Source organism: Oncorhynchus masou, unplaced genomic scaffold, assembly GCF_036934945.1.
Source record: "Oncorhynchus masou masou isolate Uvic2021 unplaced genomic scaffold, UVic_Omas_1.1 unplaced_scaffold_2079, whole genome shotgun sequence".
Taxonomy (NCBI): domain Eukaryota; kingdom Metazoa; phylum Chordata; class Actinopteri; order Salmoniformes; family Salmonidae; genus Oncorhynchus; species Oncorhynchus masou.
In genome coordinates this window covers 20,001-32,500 of record NW_027016909.1, presented here as the reverse complement: position 1 = coordinate 32,500, position 12,500 = coordinate 20,001, and the positions used below count along the sequence as shown (strand labels likewise).

Here is a 12,500-nt window from a genome sequence, read left to right as displayed (position 1 = left end):
AGAGAGAGGGAAGGAAGAGGTAGAGAAGAGGGACGAGGGAGAGTGAGATGGAAGAGAGAGAGGGAAAGGGAGACAGAAGGAGGAAAGGAGGGGAGAGAGAGAGAGAGGAAGAGGGAGACAGAAAGAGGGGAAGGAGAGAGAGAGACAGCAGAGAAATGTAGATGATCTTCCATAGTCTTACCAGGGTATTCTACCTCTCTGTACACCTCTGACTGCCTGCCAGTCTGGTGAGAAGACGGGCACACCTCTTATAGTCTGAAAAACAACAACAGGTCAGTCTACAAACAACAACAGCAATGTTTTGAATAACTGACAAAATGCCAGGAATACGCATGCGTTGTTATCATTTAGAAAAATAAAAGATTAACAATAATGACTGTATAAAATAAATAATAAAATACTGAGTTATATTGTGTGATCCCCCCCCCAAAAAATATGAAAATAATTGTACACCAATACAATTGCTCAGAGAAAGAGAATATGTTTAACAAGTAATACTTATTTTTATTGAAAGATAGGGGTAAAACGTATTGACAATCCTGTTTTCAATATCTCACCCAGCGAGACAGCGCCACTGAGCTTTTATCTAAATTGTTTTAGGAGTTAGAGAAAGCGCATCGGGAGAGATCTTAGACTCCGTGAATCGGACTGCCCTCCATAATGCAAAGCACAGGTTGTCAATGGCTTTAAGGTCAGAGACATTGTAAAATGTTGATTTTGTGGCAATTTCCCATTAGAACGATAAGAGAAATTCATAGAATTCCATGTGAATTCACAAACGCAGATGTGTTGCTACCAGCAACGGTCTAGGTCTCAGGGTGCGTCCCTTTAAGATGGTTAAGCATTGTACCTGTAACTACCGTTACCATGCCTTGATTCCAACCTCGAAAGTTTGCATTTCCTTCCCATTTAACATCTCAAAGTATTGGACTTTGCTGCTGTCGCTCGCCTTTCTCTGACATATTTACAACTGTTGCGGCGATGACGTAGAGGTGGAGGAGTCGACCGACTGTCAAAATTCAGTATTTTCAGGGACGGATTAGTTGCCGTGCTTTCGAGAACACAAACACATCTTTCATGAGCTAGAGAGAGAGAGGGGAGCGGCACGGTATAGGAAGGTCCAGGCCACCAGCCACTCGGCCCATCTATCGGCAATCAATAGCTGTATCTCACACTGGAATGCCAGCGCGAGGGAGAGAGAAGAGGGGAGAGAGGAAGGAGCAGGCAGGCCAGCTTTGGCAATGTTAACATGTGTTTCCCATGCCAAGTGCCCTTGCCCTTGAATTGAGAGGAGGGGGCAGGCAGGCCAGCGTGGGGGAGAAGGAGGGGGTAGGCAGGCCAGCGTGAGGGAGAGGAGGGGATAGCCAGGCCAGCGTGAGAGAGAGGAGGGGATAGGCAAGCCAGCGTGAGGGAGAGGAGGGGGTAGGCAGGCCGAGCGTGAGGGAGGAGAGAGGAGGGGTAGGCAGGCCAGCATGAGGGGAGAGAGAGGAGGGGTAGGCAGGCCAGCGTGAGGGAGAGAGGAGGGGGTAGGCAGGCCAGCGTGAGGGAGAGAGGAGGGGGTAGGCAGGCCAGCGTGGGAGAGAGAGGGGAAGGGGTAGGCAGGCCAGCGTGAGGGAGAGGAGGGAGTAGGCAGGCCAGCGTGAGAGAGAGAGGAGGGAGTAGGCAGGCCAGCGTGAGGGAGAGAGGAGGGTAGGCAGGCCAGCGTGAGAGAGAGGAGGAGGGGTAGGCAGGCCAGCGTGAGGAGAGAGAGGAGGGAGTAGGCAGGCCAGCGTGAGGGAGAGGAGGAGGGAGTAGGCAGGCCAGCGTGAGGGGAGAGAGGAGGGGGTGAGCAGACATTATGTATGACTGTATATATATATAGATATTACCGTATATAGACATTATATGTATGACTGTATATATATATATATATATATATATATATATAGATATTACCGTATATAGACATTATATGTATGACTGTATATATATATATATATATATAGATATTACCGTATGTAGACATTATATGTATGACTGTATATATATATATATATATATATATATATATATATATATATATATATATATATAGATAGATATTACCGTATATAGACATTATATGTATGACTGTATATATATATATAGATATTACCGTATATAGACATTTATATGTATGACTGTATATATATATATAGATATTACCGTATATAGACATTATATGTATGACTGTACATATATATATATATAGATATTACCGTATATAGACATTATATGTATGACTGTATATATATATATAGATATTTTCGTATATAGACATTATATGTATGACTGTATATATATATATAGATATTACACCGTATATAGACATTATATGTATGACTGTATATATATATATAGATATTACCGTATATAGACATTATATGTATGACTGTATATATATATATAGATATTACCGTATATAGACATTATATGTATGACTGTATATATATATATATAGATATTACCGTATATAGACATGTCATATTCCAAATGATTTTGGAACATCTGTGAGGGTTCCACTGGATGTCAGAATTCACCAATTTGTAAGTCGCTCTGGATAAGAGCGTCTGCTAAATGACTTAAATGTAAATGTAAATGTAATGTTTACTGTTCATTTTATTGTTTATTTCACTTTTTAAAAATGTTCTATTTCACTTGCTTTGGTGAGGTTAACATCGTTTCCCATGCCGTTAAAGCCCTTAAATTGAATTGAACATTTAGGGGAGAGAGAGAAGCAGGCAGGCCAGCGTGAGGGAGAAAGAGGGGGGCAGGCAGGCCAGCGTGAGGGAGAAAGAGGAGGGGAGAGAGAGGAGGCAGGCAGGCCGAGCGTGAGGGAGAGGAGGAGGGGGGGCAGGCAGGCCAGCGTGAGGGAGAAGAGGGAGGGGAGAGGGAGGGGGCAGGCAGGTCAGCGTGAGGGAGAAGAGGAGGGAGAGAGAGGGAGGGGGCAGGCAGGTCAGCGTGAGGAGAAGAGGGAGGGAGAGAGAAGGGGGCAGGCAGGTCAGCGTGAGGGAGAAAGGAGGGGGAGAGAGAGGAGGGGGCAGGCAGGTCAGCGTGAGGGAGAAAGAGGAGGGGAGAGAGAGGAGGGGCAGGCGGAGTCCAGCGTGGGGAGAAAGGAGGGGAGAGAGGGAGGGGGCAGGCAGGTCCGTGGGGGAGAAGAGGAGGGAGAGAGGAGGGGCAGGCAGGTCAGCGTGAGGGGGGAAGGAGGGAGAGAGGAGGGGGCAGGCAGGTCAGGCGTGGGGATAGAGAGGAGGGGCAGGCAGGTCAGGGTGAGGGAGAGAGAGGAGGGAGGGAGGGGGCAGGCAGGTCGAGCGTGAGGAGAAGGAGGAGAGAGGGAGGGGGCAGGCAGGTCAGCGTGAGGAGAGAGAGGAGGGGCAGGCAGGTCCAGCGTGAGGGAGAGAGAGGAGGGAGAGAGAGGAGGGGCAGGCAGGTCAGCGTGAGGGAGAGAGGAGGAGGGAGGAGAGGAGGGGGCAGGCAGGTCGGCGTGAGGGGGAGAAAGAGGAGGGAGAGAGAAGAGGGGCAGGCAGGTCAGCGTGAGGGGGAGAAAGGAGGGAGAGGAGGGGCAGGCAGGTCGGCGTGAGGGAGAAAGAGGAGGGAGAGAGGAGGGGCAGGCAGGTCAGCGTGAGGGAGAAAGAGGAGGAGAGAGGAGGGGGCAGGCAGGTCAGCGTGAGGGAGAGAGAGGAGGGGAGAGAGGAGGGGGCAGGCAGGTCAGCGTGAGGGAGAAGAGGAGGGGAGAGAGGAGGGGCAGGCGGGTCCGCGTGAGGAGAAAGGGAGAGGAGAGAGAGGAGGGGGCAGGCAGGTCAGCGTGAGGGATGAGAGGAGGCAGGCAGGTCAGCGTGAGGGAGAGGAGAGGAGAGAGGGAGGGGCAGGCAGGTCAGCGTGAGGGAGAGAGGAGGAGAGAGAGAGGAGGGGGCAGGCAGGTCAGCGTGAGGGGGAGGGAGGGAGAGGGGAGGGGGCAGGCAGGTCAGCGTGAGGGGAGAGAGAGGAGGAGAGAGAGGAGGGGCAGGCAGGTCAGCGTGAGGGGGTGAAAGAGGAGGGGCAGGCAGGTCAGCGTGAGGAGAGAGAGAGGAGGGGGCAGGCAGGTCAGCGTGGGGGAGAGAGAGGAGGGGGCAGGCAGGTCAGCGTGAGGGGGAGAGAGGAGGGGCAGGAAGGTCAGCGTGAGGGAGAGAGAGGAGGGAGGGAGAGAGAGGAGGGGCAGGCAGGTCAGCGTGAGGGAGAGAGAGGAGGGCAGGCAGGTCCGGGCGTGAGGAGAGAGAGGAGGGGAGAGAGGAGGGGCAGGCAGGTCAGCGTGAGGGGGAGAGAGGAGGGGCAGGCGGTCAGCGTGAGGGGAGAGAGGAGGGGCAGGCAGGTCAGCGTGAGGGAGAGAGGAGGGAGAGAGAGGAGGGCAGGCAGGTCAGCGTGAGGGAGAGAGAGAGGAGGAGAGGAGGGGGCAGGCAGGTCAGCGTGAGGGTGAAAGAGGAGGGGGCAGGCAGGTCAGCGTGAGGGAGAGAGAGGAGGGCAGGCAGGTCAGCGTGAGGGAGAGAGAGGAGGGGGCAGGCAGGTCAGCGTGAGGGAGAGAGGAGGGGCAGGAAGGTCAGCGTGAGGGAGAGAGAGGAGGAGAGAGAGGAGGGGGCAGGCAGGTCAGCGTGAGGGAGAGAGGAGGGGCAGGCAGGTCAGCGTGAGGGAGAGAGAGGAGGGGGAGAGAGAGGAGGGGCAGGCAGGTCAGCGTGAGGGTGAAGAGGAGGGAGAGAGAGGAGGGGGGCAGGCAGGTCAGCGTGAGGGAGAGAGAGAGGAGGGGCAGGCAGGTCGGGCGTGAGGGGAGAGAGGAGGGGCAGGCAGGTCAGCGTGAGGAGAGAGAGGAGGAGGGAGGAGGGGCAGGCAGGTCAGCGTGAAGAGGGTGAAAGAGGAGGGAGAGAGAGGAGGGGGCAGGCAGGTCAGCGTGAGGAGAGAGGAGGGGCAGGCAGGTCAGCGTGAGGGAGAGAGGAGGGGCAGGCAGGTCAGCGTGAGGGAGAGAGAGGAGGGAGAGAGAGGAGGGGCAGGCAGGTCAGCGTGAGGGAGAGAGAGGAGGGGCAGGCAGGTCAGCGTGAGGGAGGAGAGGAGGGGAGAGAGGAGGAGGGGGCAGGCAGGCAGGCAGAAAGAACTGTAAAGTGAAGAAGTAAAGTGAAGACACCTGAATAGGGGCTGAATTCCTGTCCCCCGGATGACAAGGACAGCTACATGGATTAAACCATGACAGAGTGGTGGGGGTGTTTGTTTCCTTTGGACTATAAGATTCTATGTGAATACAATTAGTAATTGATATTTAGATGGTTCGTCATGTCTGGGTAGGTAGACAAAAAACAAACATTTTTTAAAGGTTAATTTTAAGTGGCAAAACTATAAAGTTTCTCTGCATAAACACATTTGAACGCTATACGTTTCTTATCTGCTATCCAGTCACAAGCCTGAACAAATACAGACAGACCAATCAGAACACATCTTTACCATTTTCCCTCTAAGTATGATCTCGGCCGAGTCTAGCCAGCTATATATATCCCATTTAGCAGACGCTTTTGTCCAAAGCGACTTACAAATCGGCTGGGGCCACTACTTTTACATATGGGGTGGTCCCAGCGGGAATCAGACCCACGACGCTTGGCGTTGCAAGCGCCATGCTCTACCGACTGAGCCACACAGGACATGGGATGCAATGGGATGCAATCAACAGCAAAAAACAACACTGTCAGAAATGTTAAAGTCACAACGTTTTCACACCCTTTGATTTTTCCCTTTTTTTAAAAAAAAAACATTTTTATTTTGTTTCATCCTGAATTTAAAATGGATTTATGTGTTGTGTCACTGGTCTGTACACAACACCCCATAAATGTCAAAGTGGAATTATGTTTTTATACATTTTTACAAACTCTTTCAAAATGAAAAGTTGAAATGTCTTGAGTCAATAAGTATTCAAGCACTTCGTTCTTATTCAAGCTTCATCACGTTCAGGAGAAAAACTTTGCTGAACCAGTCAAATAATAAGTTGCAATAAATAGTGTTTAACATGATTTTGGTACTACACATGTATGTGTTCCCAACACATACAATTATATGTAGATCCTTCAGTCGGGCGGTGAACTTCAAACACAGGTTCAGCCACACAGACCAGGTTTTTCCAAATGCCTCGCAAATAAAGGCAACTATTGATAGATGGGTAAGAAGAAAATAAAGCAGACATTGAATATCCCTTTGAGCATGATGGTTATTAATTACACTTTGGATGTTGTATAAATACACCCAGTCACCAGAAAGATAAACATATTTCCACTTTCACATTATGGGGTATTGTGGGTATGCCTGTGACACAACATCTCAATTGAATCAATTTAAAATTCCGTCTGTAATCCGACAAAATTTAGAAAAATTCAAAGGGTATGAATACGTTCTGAAGGCACTGTAAGTGTAATGATTAGCATAGAGTCAACACTTCACCAGAGTCAACACTTTACCAGAGAGTCAACACTTCACCAGAGTCAACACTTTACCAGAGAGGGAACACTTTACCAGAGTCAACACTTTACCAGAGAGTCAACACTTTACCAGAGAGTCAACACTTTACCAGAGAGTCAACACTTTACCAGAGAGTCAACACTTTACCAGAGAGTCAACACTTTACCAGAGTCAACACTTTGCCAGAGAGTCAACACTTTACCAGAGAGGGAACACTTTACCAGAGAGTCAACACTTTACCAGAGAGTCAACACTTTACCAGAGAGTCAACACTTTACCAGAGTGTCAACACTTTACCAGAGAGTCAACACTTTACCAGAGAGGGAACACTTTACCAGAGTCAACACTTTACCAGAGAGTCAACACTTTACCAGAGAGTCAACACTTTACCAGAGAGTCAACACTTTACCAGAGAGGGAACACTTTACCAGAGTCAACACTTTACCAGAGAGTCAACACTTTACCAGAGTCAACACTTTACCAGAGAGTCAACACTTTACCAGAGAGTCAACACTTTACCAGAGAGTCAACACTTTACCAGAGAGTCAACACTTTACCAGAGAGTCAACACTTTACCAGAGAGTCAACACTTTACCAGAGTCAACACTTTACCAGAGTCAACACTTTACCAGAGTCAACACTTTACCAGAGAAGGAACACTTTACCAGAGTCAACACTTTACCAGAGAGTCAACACTTTACCAGAGTCAACACTTTACCAGAGAAGGAACACTTTACCAGAGTCAACACTTTACCAGAGAAGGAACACTTTACCAGAGAGTCAACACTTTACCAGAGAGTCAACACTTTACCAGAGAAGGAACACTTTACCAGAGTCAACACTTTACCAGAGTCAACACTTTACCAGAGAGTCAACACTTTACCAGAGAGTCAACACTTTACCAGAGTCAACACTTTACCAGAGAGTCAACACTTTACCAGAGTCAACACTTTACCAGAGAGTCAACACTTTACCAGAGAGTCAACACTTTACCAGAGTCAACACTTTACCAGAGAGTCAACACTTTACCAGAGAGTCAACACTTTACCAGAGTCAACACTTTACCAGAGAAGGAACACTTTACCAGAGAGTCAACACTTTACCAGAGTCAACACTTTACCAGAGAGTCAACACTTTACCAGAGAGTCAACACTTTACCAGAGAGTCAACACTTTACCAGAGTCAACACTTTACCAGAGAGTCAACACTTTACCAGAGAGTCAACACTTTACCAGAGAGTCAACACTTTACCAGAGAGTCAACACTTTACCAGAGTCAACACTTTACCAGAGAGGGAACACTTTACCAGAGTCAACACTTTACCAGAGAGTCAACACTTTACCAGAGAGTCAACACTTTACCAGAGAGTCAACACTTTACCAGAGAGTCAACACTTTACCAGAGTCAACACTTTGCCAGAGAGTCAACACTTTACCAGAGAGGGAACACTTTACCAGAGAGTCAACACTTTACCAGAGAGTCAACACTTTACCAGAGAGTCAACACTTTACCAGAGAGTCAACACTTTACCAGAGTGTCAACACTTTACCAGAGAGTCAACACTTTACCAGAGAGGGAACACTTTACCAGAGTCAACACTTTACCAGAGAGTCAACACTTTACCAGAGAGTCAACACTTTACCAGAGAGTCAACACTTTACCAGAGAGGGAACACTTTACCAGAGTCAACACTTTACCAGAGAGTCAACACTTTACCAGAGTCAACACTTTACCAGAGAGTCAACACTTTACCAGAGAGTCAACACTTTACCAGAGAGTCAACACTTTACCAGAGTCAACACTTTACCAGAGAGTCAACACTTTTCCAGAGAGTCAACACTTTACCAGAGAGTCAACACTTTACCAGAGAGTCAACACTTTACCAGAGTCAACACTTTACCAGAGTCAACACTTTACCAGAGTCAACACTTTACCAGAGAAGGAACACTTTACCAGAGTCAACACTTTACCAGAGAAGGAACACTTTACCAGAGAGTCAACACTTTACCAGAGAGTCAACACTTTACCAGAGAAGGAACACTTTACCAGAGTCAACACTTTACCAGAGTCAACACTTTACCAGAGAGTCAACACTTTACCAGAGAGTCAACACTTTACCAGAGTCAACACTTTACCAGAGAGTCAACACTTTACCAGAGCCAACACTTTACCAGAGAGTCAACACTTTACCAGAGAGTCAACACTTTACCAGAGTCAACACTTTACCAGAGAGTCAACACTTTACCAGAGAGTCAACACTTTACCAGAGTCAACACTTTACCAGAGAAGGAACACTTTACCAGAGAGTCAACACTTTACCAGAGTCAACACTTTACCAGAGAGTCAACACTTTACCAGAGAAGGAACACTTTACCAGAGAGTCAACACTTTACCAGAGAGTCAACACTTTACCAGAGTCAACACTTTACCAGAGAGTCAACACTTTACCAGAGAGTCAACACTTTACCAGAGAGTCAACACTTTACCAGAGAGTCAACACTTTACCAGAGTCAACACTTTACCAGAGTCAACACTTTACCAGAGAGTCAACACTTTACCAGAGAAGGAACACTTTACCAGAGTCAACACTTTACCAGAGAGTCAACACTTTACCAGAGTCAACACTTTACCAGAGAAGGAACACTTTACCAGAGTCAACACTTTACCAGAGAAGGAACACTTTACCAGAGAGTCAACACTTTACCAGAGAGTCAACACTTTACCAGAGAAGGAACACTTTACCAGAGTCAACACTTTACCAGAGTCAACACTTTACCAGAGAGTCAACACTTTACCAGAGTCAACACTTTACCAGAGAGTCAACACTTTACCAGAGAGTCAACACTTTACCAGAGTCAACACTTTACCAGAGAGTCAACACTTTACCAGAGAGTCAACACTTTACCAGAGTCAACACTTTACCAGAGAAGGAACACTTTACCAGAGAGTCAACACTTTACCAGAGTCAACACTTTACCAGAGAGTCAACACTTTACCAGAGAAGGAACACTTTACCAGAGAGTCAACACTTTACCAGAGTCAACACTTTACCAGAGAGTCAACACTTTACCAGAGAGTCAACACTTTACCAGAGAGTCAACACTTTACCAGAGAAGGAACACTTTACCAGAGTCAACACTTTACCAGAGTCAACACTTTACCAGAGAGTCAACACTTTACCAGAGAGTCAACACTTTACCAGAGAAGGAACACTTTACCAGAGTCAACACTTTACCAGAGAGTCAACACTTTACCAGAGAAGGAACACTTTACCAGAGTCAACACTTTACCAGAGTCAACACTTTACCAGAGAGTCAACACTTTACCAGAGAGTCAACACTTTACCAGAGAAGGAACACTTTACCAAAGTCAACACTTTACCAGAGAGTCAACACTTTACCAGAGAAGGAACACTTTACCAGAGAGTCAACACTTTACCAGAGAGTCAACACTTTACCAGAGTCAACACTTTACCAGAGAAGGAACACTTTACCAGAGTCAACACTTTACCAGAGTCAACACTTTACCAGAGAGTCAACACTTTACCAGAGAGTCAACACTTTACCAGAGAAGGAACACTTTACCAGAGTCAACACTTTACCAGAGAGTCAACACTTTACCAGAGAAGGAACACTTTACCAGAGTGGGAAAGCCCTCGGCTGCAGATAAACATAACCCTGGCATAGTATCCTCTTCCTCCGGTGACAGAGTGTGTGTGTGTGTGTGTGTGTGTGTGTGTGTGTGAGTGTGAGTGTGTGTGTGTGTGTGTGTGTGTGTGTGTGTGTGTGTGTGTGTGTGTGTGTGTGTGTGTGTGTGCGTGCGTGCGTGCGTGCGTGTGTGTGTGAGCATTAATACTCACAGGCAGGGATGGTACAGTCTCTGGTGTTGTGGTATAGTCTATAGAAGTGTTTCCTGCACCTTGGATTAAAGAATAGAGGACCTGGAACACAGATACAAGGGTTACAGTGGTCCACAAACACACACACGCACACAAACACACACACACACACACACACACACACACACACACACACACACACAAGCTATCTCAGTCCTGGGCAACTCCAGTCCTCGAGGGGGAGACACACCTGATTTAAAATAATTGCATTTTTTAACAGAAGATCATGATTAGTTGAATATTGGAGTCAGGTGTGTTAGCTGGGGTTGGGGGGCAAAATGTGACACCAATCAGTCCCCCCTCCCCCTTCTCCTCGAGGGCTGGAGTTGCACAGGTCTGGCACTAACTGTCAGTGACACACAGAAGCGGACAGTGTCTGACCTGTTAGGTGTTTGAGGAACTTTTCTTTTTGTCTCAGGTCTCTGGGGAACACCTCTGGGACGACAGGGAAACAATCAATTCAGACCACATGCATGGTGGCCTGGAGGACAATATGTCACAAAAATGGTGTTTTTTTGTGTGTTTTTTTGTTGCCATCCACATCGCCACGTCCACTAGCGTTTTCTCTTCAGCAGCGGAATTTAATAACTCACCTACGATGTGTTCTGTATGGTTAGACTAGTCACTAATGGTTAAATAACTCACCTATGATGTATTCTGTATGGTTAGACTTGTCACTAATGGTTAAATAACTCACCTATGATGTGTTCTGTATGGTTAGACTTGTCACTAATGGTTAAATAACTCACCTATGATGTGTTCTGTATGGTTAGACTTGTCACTAATGGTTAAATAACTCACCTATGATGTGTTCTGTATGGTTAGACTTGTCACTAATGGTTAAATAACTCACCTATGATGTGTTCTCCATGGTTAGACTTGTCACTAATGGTTAAATAACTCACCTACGATGTGTTCTGTATGGTTAGACTTGTCACTAATGGTTAAATAACTCACCTATGATGTGTTCTGTATGGTTAGACTTGTCACTAATGGTTAAATAACTCACCTATGATGATGTTCTGTGGTTAGACTTGTCACTAATGGATTCCGTCACTCACCTATGATGTGTTCTGTATGGTTAGACTTGTCACTATTGGTTAAATAACTCACCTATGATGTGTTCTGTATGGTTGAATACTTGTTCACTAATGGTTAAAATAGCTGCTATGATGTATTTCTGTATGGTGAGACTTGTCACTAATGGTTAAATAACTCACCTACGATGTGTTCTGTATGGTTAGACTTGTCACTAATGGTTAAATATTCACTATGATGTGTTCTGTATGGATTTAGACTTGTCACTAATGGTTAAATAACTCACCTGCGATGTGTTCTGTATGGTTAGACTTGTCACTAATGGTTAAAATAACTCACCTACGATGTGTTCTGTATGGTTAGACTTGTCACTAATGGCTAAATAACTCACCTATGATGTGTTCTGTATGGTTAGACTTGTCACTAATGGTTAATAACTCACCTACGATGTGTTCTGTATGGTTAGACTTGTCACTAATGGTTAAATAACTCACCTATGATGTGTTCTGTATGGTTAGACTTTGTCACTAATGGTTAATAACTCACCTACGTGTGTTCTGTGTAGTTGGGCTTGTCACTAATGGTTAAATAACTCACCTATGATGTGTTCTCCATGGTGAGACTTGTTCACTTCATTCCCCTCCTTGGTCTCAAGGTGAACTCCTGTTTTTGGCGGGGTATCGGACGTGTACCTGGTCCTGTTGCCGAGTCAGACGCACCTTGTCCATGATGAGCTCCAGGAGGTTGTGTCCGTCCGTCCGCGCCCTTTGCTCGTCCAGGAAACTCCTGTTTGCCGAAGCCCAGCAGTCAGCAGTAGGACCAGCAGCGCCGGTAGGACCGGGATACGCAGGGCGCTCATCGCTCCTACCCCCGAGCACGCCTTTCTCGCAGAGTCACCTCTCACACTACCCTGAAAACACACACACAGACTGTTGGTAAGGATCTTCCAAACTGCCTTTCTAAGCACAATTCAACATTCAGCATAGACAAGCCGTGAACGACAGTTGACCTCAGATAAGTTTAGAAACAGTCTCCCTCCAGTCATAAGAAAACAGATGATCCACTGTCTCCTCCTGCTCAC

General features: G+C 46.7%; 1 long non-coding RNA gene across 2 annotated transcripts in view; it reads right to left on the bottom strand.

Moving 5' to 3' along the window:
• LOC135539333 (uncharacterized) overlaps positions 1-12,060 on the bottom strand; it is a 14,223-nt gene extending 2,163 nt beyond the window's left edge. Inside the window, exons 1-4 of one of the 2 annotated variants that reach the window (XR_010455608.1) lie at positions 12,017-12,060; positions 10,763-10,816; positions 10,343-10,423; positions 182-255 (exon numbers count right to left, since the gene is read on the bottom strand). This is a non-coding gene — a long non-coding RNA (uncharacterized LOC135539333). Of the gene's footprint in view, positions 1-181; positions 256-10,342; positions 10,424-10,762; positions 10,817-11,234; positions 11,253-12,016 lie in introns of those variants that run through there. The other variant, XR_010455607.1, reaches the window with a different exon arrangement.
• Positions 12,061-12,500: the final 440 nt, after the last annotated feature.